Source organism: Pholis gunnellus (assembly GCF_910591455.1).
Source record: "Pholis gunnellus genome assembly, chromosome: 10".
In the NCBI taxonomy this organism is placed as follows: Eukaryota; Metazoa; Chordata; class Actinopteri; order Perciformes; family Pholidae; genus Pholis; species Pholis gunnellus.
In genome coordinates, this window is record NC_136537.1 from 297,616 (window position 1) to 317,395 (window position 19,780).

Here is a 19,780-nt window from a genome sequence, read left to right on the forward strand (position 1 = left end):
AGGTTGGATGCAGGGAGGGAGAGAGGACGGACCCTGGAAATATCTTGGCGAGTACCACCGTTTGTTTCAGATTCAGATACATTTTGTTATCCCTAATGGAAATTAGTTCCAAGTGCTCCAGGACACCATGAAGTTCGTAAAAATTCTAAAAGCATCACATACACATTACGACCACAACATACTCATAATAAAACACATCTGATCATCTGATTAACAGACCACCTAAACTTCTCTATATGGGTAAAGATTGAAATAAATAGATTCCCACATCTACTTTTATGCAGCTCAGGTAGGTGGAGGGGTCTGGGTCTTTCAAATCTGAAATATCACGACAAGGCAACCCAATCTATTGCTGTGATAGCATGGATTAAAAACCAGGAGATAGGGATAGGTCTAGATAGAAGTTCAGGGATAAGTCTTTCAGTATTTCTTTTTCAAATAAAAAGTTTTGAAATAAACTTAGATAAAAGAATGACATTACTTTCCCCCAAAATGATCTATTCTCATACAAAAAAGGCAAAATATCAAAAGAATAAAAGAGACCCAAACAACAATAAAACAGCATTTTATTATGGTAATAGAAAAACAGTTGGCAAGTAAAAAAAACGTCCTATCTGAAATGTCAGATATTACCCTCCATGCGAAAGAGAAATGGGAGTTTGAATTGCATATAATGATTTAGTACAAGACTTGGGATGATGTCTGTATGATTAGCCACAAAAGGTATTAACAGTCATCTAAGGAGACAAATTAATTGGAAAATGTTCAGGACTCCAATATCAGTTTAATAAAGGTTCAGATTCAGCTTTATGTTGGAGGGAATGTGGAATGATTGAAGATCTTTCACGTATCCTTAAGAACTGTCCAGTGCTGCAGGTATTTCGGCAAGATATACTTGAGCAGATAAATTAAATAACGAAAATGATTCTGTGTTGTTTTTACTTAAAAAAAAAAAAAAACTACCTCAAAATGTAACAAGAAAAGACCAACAATATCTACTACTGGTTGCTAGAAAAATTGTATTGAGATGGATTCAACAAACTCAGAGACTGAAATAAGTCCATCCATCCATTATCTGTAACACCTATCCTATTCAGGGTCGAGAGGGGCTGGAGCCGATCCCAGCTGGGCGATGGCACCTGATGATTCACCTGGAAAGATCTCCAGACTATCACCGGACTGACACATAGAGATGGAGAAGCATTCCTTTAACCTAAACGGCATGTCTTCGGAGGAAGCCTCGCTGACACGAGGAGAACATGGAAACTCCACACGGACGGACATCCCAGGCCAGGATCGAACCCGGCATTCGACGTGACAGTGATAGCCACTACAGCAACGCAAATGAAGATTGACATTTTTCTACATTAAGAGATTCCAAAGATGGAATATCAAACACGTTGGAGGAATTCACCGAAATAGGTTGTAAAGATTAGTTGACTGGTGTGACTTTAAACCCGATCACTGTCAATGTCACATATTTCAGCAGTGTACAGTGAAAATGGGGATTCAAATCAAATGAGCATGATATGTAACTAATGAGCAGTAACATGGTGTCTGTAGAGGTGAGTTCTCTACAGAGCAATAGCATAGAGTCTGAAAGGGTGAGGTCTTTAAAGAGGAGTAGCATAGTGTCTGGAGGGTTGAGGACTCTACAGAGTGGTAGCATAGTGTCTGTCAGGATGATGATATGGTCGGTTTGTTTCTGGACCCAAACGCAGACACCAAGACGGCAGAGTAGGTGAGAAAAGGGGTTTTATTAGGGCCTGAGCCACTGACAACGTCGGGCCAGCGAAGGCCCTATTGAAATAGTAGGGTTTTTTTCTTATTATGATTCTTCTTAGGCCTGGGAATGGAGTGTTTTTGGGCACTGCATGAAAACTCAAATTTGCACAGTAGTCAGATCTGGTGGAGAAAATTAGCTGCCAGTGGTTGCAAATTTGTGTGTAAAAAAAATGGCTCTCTAGCGCCCCCTACAGCCACGCCCCTTGGCCAGTATGTCCGATTGACTTGAAATTCAACACACTTGTCCACTTATGCTAGATCTAAAAAAAAAGCCTCTCAGACCCTTAAGCTCCGCCTACTTAGATTTTCCACCATCTTGAATTTAGTGTAAAACACCTCTTTGCAAACTCCTCCCAGACGCTGGCTCCGATTGCTACCAAATTCACTGTGGATCATTAGTGGATGTAGATCACTCAGATTAATCAAAAGCTTTTTGATAGCTCTTTGCGTTGACAAGATATGGGCCAATGAACTTCCTAGGGGCGTGGCTTAATATCAATACACCAAACTTTCTGCATATGTGCACATCGCATCCTGTAACATACCCTGAGATTTTTGTTGCATTCAACCAATAGGGGGCACTACAGTAAACCCGCAAAGTTGTGTTTTTTGGCATATTTCCCATTTTTCAGCCTTCGTACTTTAACGAATTCCTCCTAGAGAATTTATGCGATCGGCTTCAAATTTGTTCAGGGTGCTTAAGACCTTTGTGATTAAAAATTATTAAAAGCTAGAGTTTTCGTTGAAGAACCTTGATGTGGCGTGGCTGCCATTTTGCATCATTTTTATGAAAGAATAAGTTGTTATAACTCCAAGGTACATGATTCAATCCACACAAAACTTCTTGTGCATGATGCCACTTCAAGCCTGAACAGACTTCAATTGAAAAAAATTAAATAACTCATAGCGCCACCTACTGGCTGAAGGAAATATGGTTCAGTAGGTTGGAATGCTCAAAAATGCATGGCACTTTGCACATGTGTCAAAGGCATTGGAAGAAATATTTGGTATGATTTTTGGCCTTGTCCGTTTTAAATTGTCTCTGTAGCGCCCCCTACAATATTTCAAAAGACCAGCCCCAGCGCTACGTTTCAGCTACATGTACGAAACTTGGTAGGCCCATGTATCCTGTGGAGACTTAAAAATAAGTCTCTTGGCACCATACTCTAAAACCTACCGGAGTCGGCCATTTTGATTTTGGTGTAATTTTTCAATAGCGTCGGACTATTGCAAAGCATCATTTCCAGCATTGGGTGGTCCACGCGGGATCAATGACGTTTCGCTCACGGACGCGCAGTCCGACGGTCGCGGTTGTTCTCCGACGTGCAGGCCGGAGTCCCACCGGCATCCCCGACGTGCCGGGGGAGGCGAGGGCCCGTTCATCGCTGCTCGTAGCTTTAATTAAGTTTGTCTTTGGATCCGGTGGAACATGCAGGTGGAGCAGCGAGGCGGTGTGAGCGGCAGTGGCGACGTGGTACGGGAATCGCTGAGATAGAGGAAAACACAAGTTAGATGCAAAGTCGGGAAAAAAGGGTTACTTGCACTACGAAGAGATTTAAGCTCAAAGGGGCCGAGGTTGTAGCTACCACTGAGTTTGAAGAAACAACCTGGCGATGAGACTGCAGGAAGCCGGGGTATTTCAGCTGACGGTGATGAGGTCTAATTGGTGGTGGGGGGTCGGCCGGAGGGCACAGGGGACTGGAGGAAACTGGCTTGATCAGTGAAACGTGGAATGTAGGATGGACCCTCAAGGAGGATGGGAGCTTGAGCCGGACTGCAGAGGGATTGATGACTTTATCTACCTCGAAGGGTCCGACAAAACGGGGTGCCAACTTGTGGGATTCCACTTGAAGGGGTAAGATAGACAACCATACTTTTTGGCCCGGACGATAGGTGGGTGCAGGGGCTGTGTGACGGTCAGCGATGTGCTTGTTCCGGATGGCCGAACGCTGGAGCGCCGACAGGACCTCCCTCCATACCTGTCGGCACCTGCGGAGGTTGGCCTGGACAGATGGCACTGCTATCTCCCTTTCTTGGGCCGGATACAGGGGCGGCTTTTACCCCAAGAAGGCCATGAAGGGGGACATGCCAGTGGCGGTGCTAGTGAGGGAGTTGTGCGCGTACTCGACCCACGGCAAGTGTACGGACCAGGAGGATGGGTGGCGAGCAGTGACACAACGCAGAGTCGACTCTAGATCTTGGTTGGCCCGTTCCGTCTGGCCGTTCGACTGCAGATGGTAACCAGAGGAGAGACTGGCGGTGGCACCCAGCGCCCGACAGAAAGCTTTCCAGACCTGAGACGACAACTGCGGCCCTCGGTCAGACACAATATCCAGGAGGGCAGCAGTCTCCATGGCCGAAGGCAATTTGGGGAGGGGAATGAAATGCACCGCCTTGGAAAACGGGTCCACAATGGTTAAAATTATGGTATTGCCTCCAAACGGGGGCAGGCCCGTGACAAAATCCACTGCGATGTTAGACCAGGGACGGTGGGGAATAGGCAACCAGCCGGGGTTTGATGAGATTCCTTGCTGCGGGCACAGACTGAACAGGCTGACACGAATGCACGGGTGTCCCGGGACATGGATGGCCACCAGAACCGTTGGCGAATGAAGGCGAGCATGCGGTGGAACCCAGGATGGCAGGTGAGTTTGGAGGAGTGTCCCCATTGTAGTACCTGGGATCTGACTGTGTCCGGCACAAACAAACAGTTGGGAGGACCACCACCTGGATCTGGATGGGAGCGCTTGGCCTCCCGGACGAGAGACTCAACTCCCCATGTGACTGCGGCCAACATGCAGGAAGGGGGAAGAATGGGTTTAGGCTCGAAGGGGGTTCTTTCCGTGGTGGACTGCCGAGAGAGAGCATCGGGTTTGCTGTTGCGTGAGCCAGGGTGGTAGGTGAGTGTGAAATTGAACCTTCCCAGGAACAACGCCCACCAAGCCTGTCGGGAGTTTAGTCTCTTGGCAGAGCAGAGGTAAGAGAGATTCTTATGGTCTGTCCAAACGATGAAAGATTGTTCAGCTCCCTCCAACCAGTGCCTCCACTCCTCGAGTGCAAGAACCACAGCCAATAATTCCTGGTTTCCCACATCATAGTTGCGCTCTGCGGGGGACAGGCGCCGGGGAAAAAAAGTGCAGGGGTGCATCTTCTGATCCTGGGGAGACCGCTGAGAGAGGACGGCCCCGACTCCAGAATCCGAGGCATCCAACTCCACCACAAACTGCAGAGAGGGATCAGGATGAATTAATACTGGGGCAGTAGTGAACAGCTGTTTGAGGGAAGCGAAGGCAGCGTCAGTCTCTAGAGTCCATGTAAAGGGAATGGCAGTGGAGGTGAGTTGCGTGAGGCGGGTAGCCACCCTGCTGTAATTGCGAATAAACCGTCTAAAAGTTGGCAAACCCTAGAAACTGCTTCAACTGTTTCTGAGTGGTGGGAGTAGGCCACTCTGCCACTGCTTGAACCTTTACTGCGTCCGCCCTCATCTGCCCCGGCTGGATGATGAATCCAAGGAAACTCACTGTGGTGACATGGAATTCACGCTTCTCCACCTTTACAAAGAGCTTGTTCTCCTGTAGTCGCTGTAGCACTAGCCTGAAATGCTTAATGTGTTCTTCCATGTTCCGGGAGAAGATGAGTATGTCATCAATATAAACAAAAACAAAGCGGTTGAGCATGTCATGGAGGACATCGTTCACCAAGGCCTGGAACACTGCCGTTGGTGAGACCGAAAGGCAGGGGGGCGCCAGGAAGCAGGTTCATGGCACAGTCACGGGGCCTATGTGGGGGCAGTGTTAGGGCTCGCTGCTTGCTGAATACCTCCCCTAAGTCGTGGTAAGTGGATGGCACTAACGTGAGGTCAGGGGGCTCAATAGTGGGTGTAGCAGTTACGTTAGTGGGAGCTGAGGCTGACTGGAGACACTGAGAGTGGCAAAATGTGCTCCAACTAACTACAGCCCCTGTGTACCAATCAATGTGGGGGTTGTGACGCTTCAGCCAAGGTTGGCTGAGGACCACTGGAACATGTGGTGAGGAAATAATGAGTAGCTCTACTGACTCGTGGTGATTACCGGACAGGTGAAGACAGGGGAGCTGTGTGGTGAGTGATGTGAGCCAGGAGTTGTCCATCCAGGGCGTAGACCTCCTTGGGGACAGGAATGGCCTCCGTGGATATTCCAGCTTGTGCGACGAAGGCGGAGTCTATAAAGTTCTCGTCTGCCCCTGAATCAACCAGGACATGAAGAGGAATGGATTCTCCCTTCCACATGAGAGATGCTTTCATCGACTTACAGGATGGAGGGGCTGAGGTGGAGGTATGGCTCATCAAGACCCCTCCAGTAACTGATGAGCCTAGTCTTTTGGCAAGAGGGAACAGGAGGCGAGATGGTGACCAGCCTGACCGTAATAAGCGCGTAAGCCTGCCCTAGCCCGCCGTTGGCGCTCGGATAAAGGGAGGCGGGTGCGTCCCAACTGCATCGGCTCCTCGGTGAAAAGCGGTGGTCGAACGCTAAGGGGTGGTCCGGAGGAGTCTGACTGTCCGCTCTAACCCGGGGAGCTGCCTGAGGCTGACTGTAAAGGGTGGAGGCTGGTCTGCAGCTGGTGCGCTCCCTACGGCGCTCACGGAGGTGAGATTATCTAGGCGGATGGACAGGGAAATTAGGGAGTCTAAGCTATCTGTCTCCTCCTTCGTCACTAGCTCATCCCTGATATTCTCAGCTAACCCGTAGACAAAAACACTGCAGGGAAATGTCCTCCCACCCACTCTCTGTAGCTAGGCGACTGTTCCGGCACCCTGACGAAAGGAGAGGAGTCTGCTGGCTGCTGCTCTACCCTGAACAGGATGGTCAAAAACCTCTCTCATTTCTGCTACAAATACAGCATAAGAATTACAGATTGGGGACTCCCTCTCCCATAAATAGGGTTGGGTACCGAAACCCAATATGGCACCTATACGACCGGTACCTACCGGACCGAAACGCAACGCAGATTTCGGTGCTTCCTTTCGGTGCCTGAGCCGATTGAAATACTTCTTTTACACTACTCTGATGACTCCGTCCTGGCAGCAGGTAACTACTGGACATCGCTGCGGTAAAGTCAGCAGACACTCAGATCTCCGTGGTCAACTCAGCAGACACTAACATGTTAGTGCACCTATATGTTGAAATTCACGGTAAACGCATTCAAACGGCACAGATCGGGAGCGAACGAAGGACTTTGAAAGTTAGCGGAAAGATTAACGTGAGACAACATCCGGTTTCTTCAGACAAACATCCGGTTTTCAGAATAAGATGCCAACAAAGTATGAATTATATTCACATTAAGTATAAAACATGCTACCTGCATCTCGTGAGTTAAAGGGAAAATACACCTAAACTGTGCGTAAAGTGTCTTTATTCTTTGATCGCTGGGTAACCATCATCACCTCGGAGTTACAGCATTATATTGATGAACCGTAGAGCTGCATTCACATGCTCTGACTGTCATGAAGACAGAAGACACATTTTGATGAAACGTGCTGAAACATTTTATTCCTGTTGCACAGCAGTGGAACGTTTCACATAAAGTCACACACTGAGCACAGATAGTGAAGAGATATAACTGCTACTGTGTAAAGGTACTGCTGTTAAAAAGAACCTTATTTGTTTTAAGTGTTTGCAAACCAAATGTTATTGCCATTTTGTTCATATAGCAGTAGGCTACTTTTAAAATAAAAGTGCACAATACACTACCTTTGAATTAATTATTGAACTTTGCCATAACAATGCGATTAATCGCAAAAAATCCATGCGATTAATCAAGATTATAAATTGTAATTGTTGCCCAGCACTAATATTTATAGTATACTTTAAACAGTTAAATATATTGTTCAATTTGAAGAAGAAAATGTTGATCTGTCTTAGATAACTCTTAGATAACTCTCACTCACTCACTCACTCACTCACTCACTCTCACACATCAAATTTGGGTCAGTATAGTTCAACACACTTCTCACTCGTTTCCACAGTTTTGTTGTTGTCTGTTCTCATACTCGTAGGTCTGCTGGTGGCTGAAGTCCCTATAGCTCTGGAGGGCATTTATGTATTTGTTCCTTTACAGTTGATGTGTGAAGTTCACAATAGTTGTGCAAAACAAAATGAGCATTGATAAGAGGAAAGTCCACCGTTTTGTGTCCATTGCCCTCCTCAAAGCCGCAAACCATTACTTCAAACGTCCGCTTCGTAGGGCTGGTAATTAATTTAAGTGTTTTAAGTGTATTTTAAATATTGACATGTGGCTGCCATTATGTCTCTCTCTATATATATATATAGATATACAGTATGTATATATATATATATATACACATAACCCCTATACTTTACCATATATGCCACCCTCTTGTCACCCCATAAATATGCCTCTAGATCTGTGGAGATTGTAGCTCAACACTTCTGTCTTGAATCTTCATCTCTCGCATATTCACCGTTCTTGGGAAGTGTATGCGTGTGACTTTGTCTTAGTGTGATTATGCAAATGCAATTAGTCTCTTTATCTGTTCAAAGGCAGCAGGATGAAAGCGAGGCAGACTTGACCCGCTACACATCTCGTCTTCTGTCCTGTGTTCACCACAAGAATAGCAATGTTCTTGCATTAACCCAAAGAGACAGCGAGTGAGACTGGAAAAAAACGGGGAAAAAAACAGAGAAGCGGCAGTGTTGAGTTAGCGTCATGATTATAGAAAGCAAGACAGGGAGTGTGGAGTGTGTGGGTAGAAGAGAAAAGGTTGTTAATTTCTGGAATCAAATCAATATCAGAGAGCAGAGGTAAAGAGAATGTTACAGAGTGATAGAGGGGGGGCTGCATTCTGCACGTGGGCAGAGTATATCACATATGCCATCAGAGAAGGCTTTCAACACACAGATGAACTGAACTCAACCTTACCACTGCTGCTATCTGTTTTTAATGTGCTCCAGCCTCCAGCCCTTACATCTTTACACTTAAAGAGGTTCATAACATAACAGAAAGATGTGAGTCGCTTGGATCCACAACTCTGAATTACTGCCAAGAACTTTAACAATACAAAGATATTGCCTGTCGTGCTCATTGAGGAATTGTTCAGTCTGCATGTTCTTGGAAGTCAACTTAACAGATATAAAAACAAGTATTCTGTAAACACATTTCTCTGATTGATACCAACATTTGTATAACAGTTCCTAAGCTGCCTCTGTGTCTTCTGAAAATGTCAAATGTCAGTCACTGTTTATTGGTTTTGGCAAAAAAGGCTATAAGAAAAAAAACAATCATGTCAGACTGAATTAGGAAATGAAAAGAAATCATGTGTTGGAGCTTCCACTCCACACTACCACTTGATAAAAATGCATTTTTTTTCATGACCTTGGTTATATTTTTGTAATTGTGACCCTCATTTCTATCAGTCTTAACATTTTATTTATCAATTACATTGTATCCAGAAAGTCAGGCAAGACAAGTGCTCTGGTGGTCATACACACCAACTTGGAAACAAACAGCTGAATATGTAACTAATTATATGGAAATCCAAGCAAATGCAATTAATGTCCATCATAATCATCAGTCTATTGTCTGGTTGTATAGACGTCTATGAGAAAATGACTCTACTTCTCTCTTGATTTATTACCTCAGTAAACATTGTAAACATGAGTTTATGGTCTCAATCTGTAGTTTCAAGTCTTCTTCAATACAGCATGATGTTCATTTAGTAAATGATGGTCCATTTAGAGTCAAACAGACCATAAAGCAGAGGATGCTTTAGGGCGGGGCTACCTTGACGCTACCACAGCGTTGTCTGGTCTGAGAGTTGACAACTTCAACTTCAGCGCTTTCATAGTGTTTTCATTTCATCAAAGTTAATTGTAACATTTCTGGTAAGAATGTCTCATTTAAGCGTTCTGTCGCACTCAACTCCACCGTCTCGGTTATCTTCTGGTTGTAAAAAACAAGACGGCAACGGCCAAATTGTCAAAATCGAGGCTTGAAAACTGTAGTCCACTAAACCAATGCATCAGGCTAAGGTGACTTTGTAAATACAGCCTATGGTTGCAGTCGAGGGAGCCAAAGAACAGATGGGTGCCAACTCAAAGGAAAACATGATTTAAACAGTGCGTACAAGGGTATCATGGCCGTTTAGCCATCTGAAGGCTATATATATGATTTAGTCCAGTGGTTCTCAAATGGGGGTACGCGACAAATTTTATTTGGTGGAAAATAGGGCAAAATGGCTCTTTGGATAGTGAAAGTTGCCGACCCCTGTCCTAAACAATGCAATCTTCAGTGTTGACAGTTTAATAAATGAGACACTGATGATCTTTTTTTCAACCAAAAATGCTTTGCGCTGGTTAGGGGGTACTTGGCTGAAAAAATATTTCACAGGGGGTACATCACTGAAAAAAGTTTGAGAACCACTGCTCTAGTCAGCTGATAAATAAGCCAGTGATGGTGAAGCATGAATTACACTTTTCTTGTTAGTCAACTACAGCAAGATAGACAGAAACACAAGTCCAAATGAGCGATCACGTTGCTCTGTCACTGCTAGATGCGCAATTAACAACATTTTGCTAATAATTTGGCATTCTAAGGCCATGATGTGCCATAACTTCTGCTGTCCCCTAGTGGCCCAGTGTTAATTCAGGTTTAATATTGTCCAGAACCCCACAGGATACTCTTCTGGTTGTACAACAGTTGTAGCAGAGCAACAATAATGCAACTTTTACGGATGCTGTTTCAGAGAGACAGATCTGGCAAACGTTAATCACAAATGAACAGGTGTAGGTAATTTGAACTGAATAAACAATGCATGCAGATCAAGACCATAACATACATGCAAGGAAGCATTGAAGTCTTACTGATGAATTAAGTAAAATTTCCCTTCTACCTCTGTCTTTGGTCTCCACCTGAGAACACCTGAGAAAAAAACATCTGTCTCTATGGCTACTTAACTCCAACATATCGTAGTGAATGGATAAATAGAGGCAGAAGATGTTATTTTTCAGTCAGAAATGCACACATTCAGCGACACACAGGAGCTCTCTCAAGCTGGGCACCGGTTCACTCACAGCGAGAGACTAGCCTGGACCTGTCCCACCAGGCCTCCGGCACACAAAGAGGAGGACCCGCCCCTATCCAGCTATACCAATCACGAGGTCGCATGTTACATGCTGGCTCTGTCAGGTTCCACGTGATTGACCGAGAGACTATTCAGTCCCCAGCTGACTAAGATCCCAGACACAAGGACGCACGCTGCAATATTATTTGAAAAGAAGATACTGTTGTAAAAAAAAAGAAAAAACGACATTTACTTCACCCACGAATCCTTGTGCAATCATTTTGCAAGATATTCCTGCTAAAACACTGCAGCTCCTATATCCACAACAGCCAACTACTGAGGCCAGTATATTATTATGCCAAGTGTTTGGACATTGTTATGAGTGAAAATGGATCGTTTTGTAACTTGACCAAAAAACATGAATCTGTCCATTATTTTAATAGTTCAGTATTGTATGCAAGATAACAGATATGTTTATGCATGACAGTGGCACTAATAGGCCATCACTCATTTTTCGTTTCCACATTTATGTTTAAAATAAAAACGTCACTTTGAATAGCTTGTATGCATGATTATCATGCAATTGACAGACAATGTTGATATTGGCATTGGTATCAGCTGACACGGTATGTTTCTAAATGGCAGTGGCACGGCCACCCTACTCACTGTACCTTCACATGTTTAAAATAAAAACATGAATACATGAACCTGTGTGTTTGAATAGCTTAGTATTGAATGCACAATAACAAGGTATGTTTATACCACTAGGCATCATATGGCACTAGGCCCAGTTTAATATAAAACACAATTGTATACATTATATATTGTCGGGGGTCCCTGCTCCATCTCTCTCTCAGTTTGGGGGTCCTTGGCCTGAAAAACGTTGAAGACCCCTGCCATAGAACGTCATATCCAGCTGTAGTCCGACCAGCTCTTTGTCACACATGTTTTCTGATAGATGGAACAAGAGAAAAAGAGACACAATGGGGTTTTCTCACAATTTAGTGGTGTGTAGACATACCAGGGACTAAAAAGTGATGAAAAAGCTTTTGCATAATATGTCCCCTTTAAAGCTGGGCCTCCAGAGTAGGATGGTTAAACAGTCTCCTTTATTTCTCTTGTTTTGTTCTGCCAGGCTGCCTCAGTTAGAGTGGAGCTGTGTGAGCTGAGGTCTCTATGTGGCAGTGCTCAGTGCTTGGTTGACTATATGATTAATGACTGAAAAAGACAAATTTATCAAATCAGCTTCAACTCATTGACTTTCTGCTTCACAGCTTCAAGACAGAAATGAGCAGCTGTATAGCTTTTCTACCTATGTAATGCCTATATATATCATGCCTATGTAATGCACAAAGTGCTGTTCACTTGCTTATTCAAAGTTTATTAATATTGAACGTATCATGTGTCCACACCAGTGGCCTAAACAGAATCACAAAGTTATAGCTATTTTATAATTTTATAATTTTTCACAAATACACTACATGTATCCCCATTACCTTATTTTCTCATTGCACAGCTCCTGTCTTCCTCTGTTGCTCTGCTTACAGCACAGCTTGTTTTAAGGAGAGCTTTTATCCAATCAGATTCAGCCCCTGTGTCTCTATGTAAGGAGAGAGGCCCGAGGTCCTCTAGGTAGACTTTGCAGATTAAAGTAAATGGGGACGTTATTGTTGATTGTCATAGTCTTCAACCAATCAGATCTTTAGTTTGACATGTTGGGCGTATTCTTTGACGTGCCAGTGGCACCAAGGTAGCCTCCTAAGTACGTCTGCATTAACGTGCGCCATGATTGGTCAGTGGGCCAGCGTGACTTTTGTCAAACAGAAAGCTAGCTAGCAGATCTTCGTGTTTAGTAAGAGTTCAGGTTGAAACATATGTAAGAGAATTTATGACATTTTTAGCGTTTTGCTTGGTGTAGATTCTTTTTTTTTTTTTTACCTATGGCTGAAGGAGGAGAAATGGATTTGGGAGTTAATGACTTTGTTAACAAAGAAAGGAGGATGGACTTTGTCTTTAAGTGAAGGCAGCTTTGATAAGTCAACTGCTTTTGTTTTTTTACATCTGCAGTAATGTTGCTACTGTGTACTTTTGTCTATCGTGTCGTTTTTATGAAAAATTTGAATGGCTCGTGCTCTAGCGCTGCAGTGTTGCTGGGTTGATTTGTCATGCTTTGTTGTCATATAAATATATGTGACTGGTTCTTGCGAGTTTGTTCTTGTCATTATGTTAGGTGGGGTCACCTCTTCAGCCACCAGTTCACACTCCTTACCAACTGGTCTATGCTGGCCACTGTCCAGTTCCCTACTGACTGAGCTACTGCTGCCCAAGCTCACATGATGTACCTAAAAAGCCTTGGCTTTTTCAACACATCAGTAGTTCAAGTAACACACAAATGGCAAAACTGTAAAATAAGCATGTTCTCACATAGAGATGGAGCTCGTCAACCAAACAGGAAGGAAAAACTGGTGACAATTATTGTTTTTTATTGATCAATTTTATTCTTTTATGTAACCTACTTCTTCCACAGCCTCAACAGCCTTCCAGCTCAACAGTCCCACTGGAACGGGGAGCGCCATTGCAATGCTCAGCGCCGTCGATGACTCATGCCTTATTTAACAAGGCGGCCTCTCTCAACTAGTTTGGCTGGCAAAACAGATGAGGAGCTCTTGAGAAAATGAGCACAGAGGAAATGTAAAATGGAGGAGAGTCAGCGGGTTGTTACTCCCCCACCCCTCTTCCTGGCTTTTGGCAGATAGAGACGCTGGCGCTCGCACCTCGCAGGGTGTTTTTTTTTTCTCTCTCTCTCTCTCTCTCTCTCTCTCTGAGGAGACTTCATTTTGTCCCCGCTGAATAGGAGACTCCGGCCAAAATGACACGGACGGAAATGCAATGTGACAGCAGCAGAGGCATTGGGGGGAGGAAGGGGAGGCTGGTGGCATGTGGGTGGCGGTGTATGCATTGCAGAGATTTGAGGATTGTGAGTGTGTTTCTTTCGGGGGGGGGGGGGGGGGGGGGGCAGTGGGTAGAAAGTGTCATCTGTTTGTATGCAAAAGTGTGAGTAAATTCCTGGTATTGGCATGAATGTGGTTGAGGTAGAATGTGTGTTTCGTTCTAGGTAAGCAGCTTTTTACGTCCATGTTAGTTAGGGTCGGAGTAAACATGTGCATTCCGGCACTTCATGATGAATAGTGGTTCAGCAGTGACAAAGTCTCAGGGTGCTACTCCCCAATGTTCACACCAGTCATCTGGGAGCACATGAAGGGACTGTGTACAGTCCTGTCTCTACCTGTTAGTCACTATTTGTTGTCTTATAATACAAATAATGCTTAATAATCAGTTAGTTTTCATAAATACGCTCATCAGAAGCACTACAGTGCTGTGTAAACTTCAGTCAGTTAATGGACTTCCCCACATAAGTCCTGGTGTTGCAGGATGACATTCACCAAAAAACGTCCAATAAAAATAAAAGCTGAATAAAGGCATTACCCAATCAGGTTGTGCAGAATGAGATTATATTTATATATTTATTAAACTCGGAGGCTCCATAGAACAGAGATGGCAAACCTAATCGCTCCTTTCAACCTTGGTAAAGGCCACATCCACTTTGTTCCTACCTTTTTACAATAAAACTATTCAACTATTATATTAGATATTAACTATTCACAGGCGAGAATTTCACATTTCCGCTTGGTTTATTCATCACAAAGTTTACTATACAGTCTGCATGATAGTGTTTGTGTGAAGTTCATGTTTATGTTTTGCTATGATAACAGCAGTACATGTGCCTGTAGCTCCCATGATTTTCAACTAAATGTATTCGTCTACATTTTGTGTTGTTTTTGTGTCTCTTACTGCACACTAATGGTTTATGACCGAATACATTCATCAACATCAGAAGGATTGAATTAAGTGCAGCAGACTTTGAGAGGATCACCGCCAACGGCCGACCAACCAGCCAGACCTGCCGGACCACCAAACTGCCCCAGAGTGGAGAGGGAGGAGAGCCCAGATGGAAGCTAAGGTAACCCAGCTAAGACCTGAGGTTACTCCACTACCCAGCATGCTGCTGGCTGTCTGATGTCTGGTCTCTGGAAAATACGATGGATTAGAGGCAGCGCCTAAAGACCTGGGGGGGGGGCTCACCCATATCCCTGGCGGAGGCCGCTAAGGTAATCAAAAAGCTCCTTGGTGGCAAGGCGCCGGGGGTGGATGAGATCCTCCCTCTTCTTGGTGAAGAGGGAGCTGAGCCGTCAGCTGAGCTGGTCGGTCTACGTTCCTACCCTCACCTATGGTCACGAACTCTGGGTCGTGACCGAAAGGACAAAGTCGTGGCTACAAGCGGCCGAAATGAGTTTCCTCCGTAGGGTGGCCGGGCTCAGCCTTAGAGATAGGGTAAGGAGCTCTGACATCAGGAGGGAACTTGGAGTCGAGCTGCTACTCCTTCGCGTCAAAAGGAGTCAGCTGAGGTGGTTCGGGCATCTAATTAGGATGCCTCCTGGACGCCTCCCACTGGAGGTTTTCCGGGCACGTCCAACTGGGAGGAGACCCCGGGGAAGACCCAGAACACGCTGGAGGGATTATATCTCCCAGCTGGCCTGGGAACGCCTCGGGATACCCCAGTATGAGCTGGAAAATGTTGCAGGCGAGAGGGAAGTCTGGGTCAGCCTGCTTGGCCTGCTGCGACCGTGACCTGACCCCGGATAAGCGGAGGAAAATGGATGGATGGATGAATGGATGGATGGATAGATAGGACTTCAGGAGAACCCTGTGACGGGAGGTCAGTGACTCGATCGTGGCATCCTGGATCAAGCTGCACTTTACGGGCAGACAGCAGGACAGAGAGAAGGACTCCGGTAGACCAGGGGAGGTGGACTCTGTGTTTACATCATGATGCTTACTGCTCAAACACAGTCAAAGATGATGGACAATGTTTTCCTCATGTCCACTTTTTAATGTGAAAATGTCGGCCATATTATCTGCCCAGAGAATTGTTATTGTTGTTGCTCTTTACATTCCTAATAAAGCAGAGAAAAAGAAAATGCAATACAGGTTTTCTTATGTTACGAATGGGCTGCAACTGCCTTTCGTTGTCATCCATGAGTTGCAGTATGACAATAAATGATCCTTGAATTACAATCTGTACAGTCTGCATGACATGTTTTGCTTTTAGATGATGACAAAGTGACGTTCACGTTTTCAATGAAGTCTGTGCGCTCTGTGATGGAAACAGGAACAGAGTCAACTATTTTTAATGGGATGTTATGCTTTCATCATAGTGTTGGGGAGTATTATGGAAGAACCCTGAATCTGAAAAACCTTCAGTCCACCTGACTGCACCTACAGCACTATTGACAATCCCTGCTTTTTTCCCACCGATGTGTGTTTCTCTGTCATTCACTGTCCTTTGTGTTTATGTCATTAAGATAGTTTTTTTTGTAGGCTTACTACTCGATGAGATATAATATCCTGTTACGGGGGAAAGCTCAGGGGAGTTGTTGGAAAGTATGCATGTGAAGGATTATGAAAGGTATCTGAGGTTGACCTCTCCGAGGGCTTGATGCGGAGCTCACGTGTCGAGAGAAGAACCGGCATGTTTTCTCAGGTTGCTCTGCGATCCTTTTTTAGCTCTTTATACTGCGGCAGTTGCGCTGACCGTACTAATGACGCCGTGCCTCGGTGCGGCACTATCAGACCAAGCAGCGGTATTTGACGAGTTGGGAGTGAGAATGTGTTGGATAAGCAGGGTTCAGCTGAAGCCAACCCAAATGTGTTTCTGAAAGAAACTTCGCTATTTCCTTTAACATTGCAGCTTGAGAGAGCAATGCCCATCAAAAAAACACAAACAGAAGTGGTTAGTCGGCATAGACTGTTTTGAGTAAACTTCATTTTGTCACTTTTCCAGTGTGAACATACTTCAAACGCCTTGACAACGTTGACAGGGCCGACAGGCAGTTCAAGATGTCAGAAACATGGACATTGCCAGCACGAACACAAAGCCAAGGGGCCTTGACACATGGAGCATGTCCAGCAAATAGACAGATTCAGCCTGTGTATGTGTACTGTAGCTATCCCAGCAAACAGAGCAAGACTGACTGTGCCTGTTTAGAATGCTTGAAATCTCAGCAGCCATTAATGGGACCATTATGGTCTCTTTGTGCCAGTAAAGTATTACTGATTGCAACTCCAGTGGTGAAGTGCATATTTTACTCTCTAATATTAAATGAAGTAAGCAGATAGCTCATGTTTGATCCACACTGTATCGTCTAAGTGTGACTGAGACTCACCTGTAGTCACAGCAGGTCACCTGGCCGTTAGAGTTCAGACATGAAAGCTGTAAATTCACCCTCACACACATCCAGTTATTTCTAAAGCCAACCACTTAGACCCTTAGATGTCGTAAATCTTGCTCTCCAGCTCCCCAACAAACCCAGACACCAGGATTACAATTCCACATCTATCGCTCACACTAAAGCCCTTAATTCCCTGTTACACAAAGCAGAAACAACCCTCCCTCACAAGTGCTCCCAAAAAGTCAAGTGATGAAAAAAAACTACTTTAGAAAGTATTTTGTAAAGGGGCCAACAGCCTGCAGTGACTTTGCAGTGCTTTGATGAATAGTAGCTGCTGCAGCTCAGCTTCACGCATCATTCCAGTGAATCCTACTCAAAGCTGCTCCTGATGTGCCCATTAACACTGTGTAAATTACCAGCAATTACCTCAGCCCCACACCTGACTGCTAGCATAACTCGATATTTGTTTCAGAATCACAATTAGCTTTATTGGCCAAGTATGCATGCACATACGTACAAGGAGTTTTTTGCATGTCTCTCCAATATAATTACACAGAAATATAAATTAACAGCTTAAAACAAAGCTGGACAGATATAGGTAATACGTGTAATTATAAATATTAAATAAATATATATTAAGCACCAATGACCATTAAAAATGGGAAATAATACATCTATATACAAGTCACGGGATCCTTAAATTGTAAACAATACAAATAGTCCAAAGAAGCAATCAGTGAATGTATATTCACAGACTGGATTGTTAAGTATGTGAGGGTTAATGCCAGACGAGGTGTTCAATTAATGGACGTTGTGGAGGCTGCTTCAGATGGTTTCGTCTTCAGAGTCCATTAATTCCTGATAATAGCCTCCTTCAATGACATTATCCCGCTCATAGGCACTTGCCAAAGGAAAGACATTAAGAACAACAATATATTTGTATACGTTTTTTCACAAGCCTGGTTTCCCTGGTAACCATGAGCATTTGCTAATACCTGGAAACAATCATTAACATAAGGTTCTTATTTAATAGAAACGTTGTTCACTGCTCCAGTAAACATGACGGACCTTAGATATGACTTGGCAGCGGGAGATATTTCTTGTCCGTTCAGCTTATAGAACCCTTTGGCCCAGGAAGCTAACGTTATGCTAGTAAGATTCCAAGTCTATAAATAACAATAACTATAATTTGACATTATGTTTCACAACAATACTAGCTAGCTATCTAGACAAGTCATTGTCCCCGAATCAATATTATACTGTAGTGTACACCGTAGTGTATAGCGTAGTATGCTTAGTGTACAGTGTAGTGTACATGTTGTACGGCGTAGTGTACCACATAGGGTGCATAATGTATTGCCGAGTACAGTCAAGTGTACATAGTGTGCCCCTTTGTGTAAAGCACAGTGTACAGTGTTCAGCGTAGTGTTTGTTGTAGGAGCTTATAGTACCATATTATCTGACTAGAGGGCTGCGCTCCCTAAATTCAGGGTTACTTGTGGTTCCTAGAGTCTTAAAAAGTAGGATGGGAGCCAGAGCCTTCAGTTATCAAGCTCCTCTTCTGTGGAATTAGATTCCCATTTCAGTCCGGGGGGCAGACACACTCTCCACATTTAAGAGTAGGCTTAAGACTTTCCTCCTTGATAACGCTTATAGTTAGGGCTGGTTCAGGTTTATAGTTAGGGCTGGTTCAGGTTTATAGTTAGGGCTGACTCAGGTTTATAGTTAGGGCTGGTTCAGGTTTATAGTTAGGGCTGACTCAGGTTTATAGTTAGGGCTGGTTCAGGTTTATAGTTAGGGCCGGCTCAGGTTTATAGTTAGGGCTGACTCAGGTTTATAGTTAGGGCTGGTTCAGGTTTATAGTTAGGCGTGGTTCAGGTTTATAGTTAGGGCTGACTCAGGTTTATAGTTAGGGCTGGCTCAGGTTTATATTTAGGGCTGCCTCAGGTTTATAGTTAGGGCTGGTTCAGGTTTATAGTTAGGGCTGGCTCAGGTTTATAGTTAGGGCTGGTTCAGGTTTACAGTTAGGGCTGGTTCAGGTTTATAGTTAGGGCTGGTTCAGGTTTATAGTTAGGGCTGACTCAGGTTTATAGTTAGGGCTGGTTCAGGTTTATAGTTAGGGCTGACTCAGGTTTATAGTTAGGGCTGGTTCAGGTTTATAGTTAGGGCCGGCTCAGGTTTATAGTTAGGGCTGACTCAGGTTTATAGTTAGGGCTGGCTCAGGTTTATATTTAGGGCTGCCTCAGGTTTATAGTTAGGGCTGGTTCAGGTTTATAGTTAGGGCTGGCTCAGGTTTATAGTTAGGGCTGGTTCAGGTTTATAGTTAGGGCTGACTCAGGTTTATAGTTAGGGCTGGCTCAGGTTTATAGTTAGGGCTGACTCAGGTTTATAGTTAGGGCTCAATCACGTCGCCACTGCCGCTCACACCGCCTCGCTGCTCCACCTGCATGTTCCACCGGATCCAAAGACAAATTTAATAAAACCCCTTTTCTCACCTACTCTGCCGTCTCAGTGTCTGCGTTTGGGTCCAGAAACAAACCGACCGGAACACCTTCTTCCCACCATGGTCCTGCGAACATCCACTGCTAATGTCATTTTAATTATTACTCACATTACTATTTTATATTACCGATGCCATTACTGACTT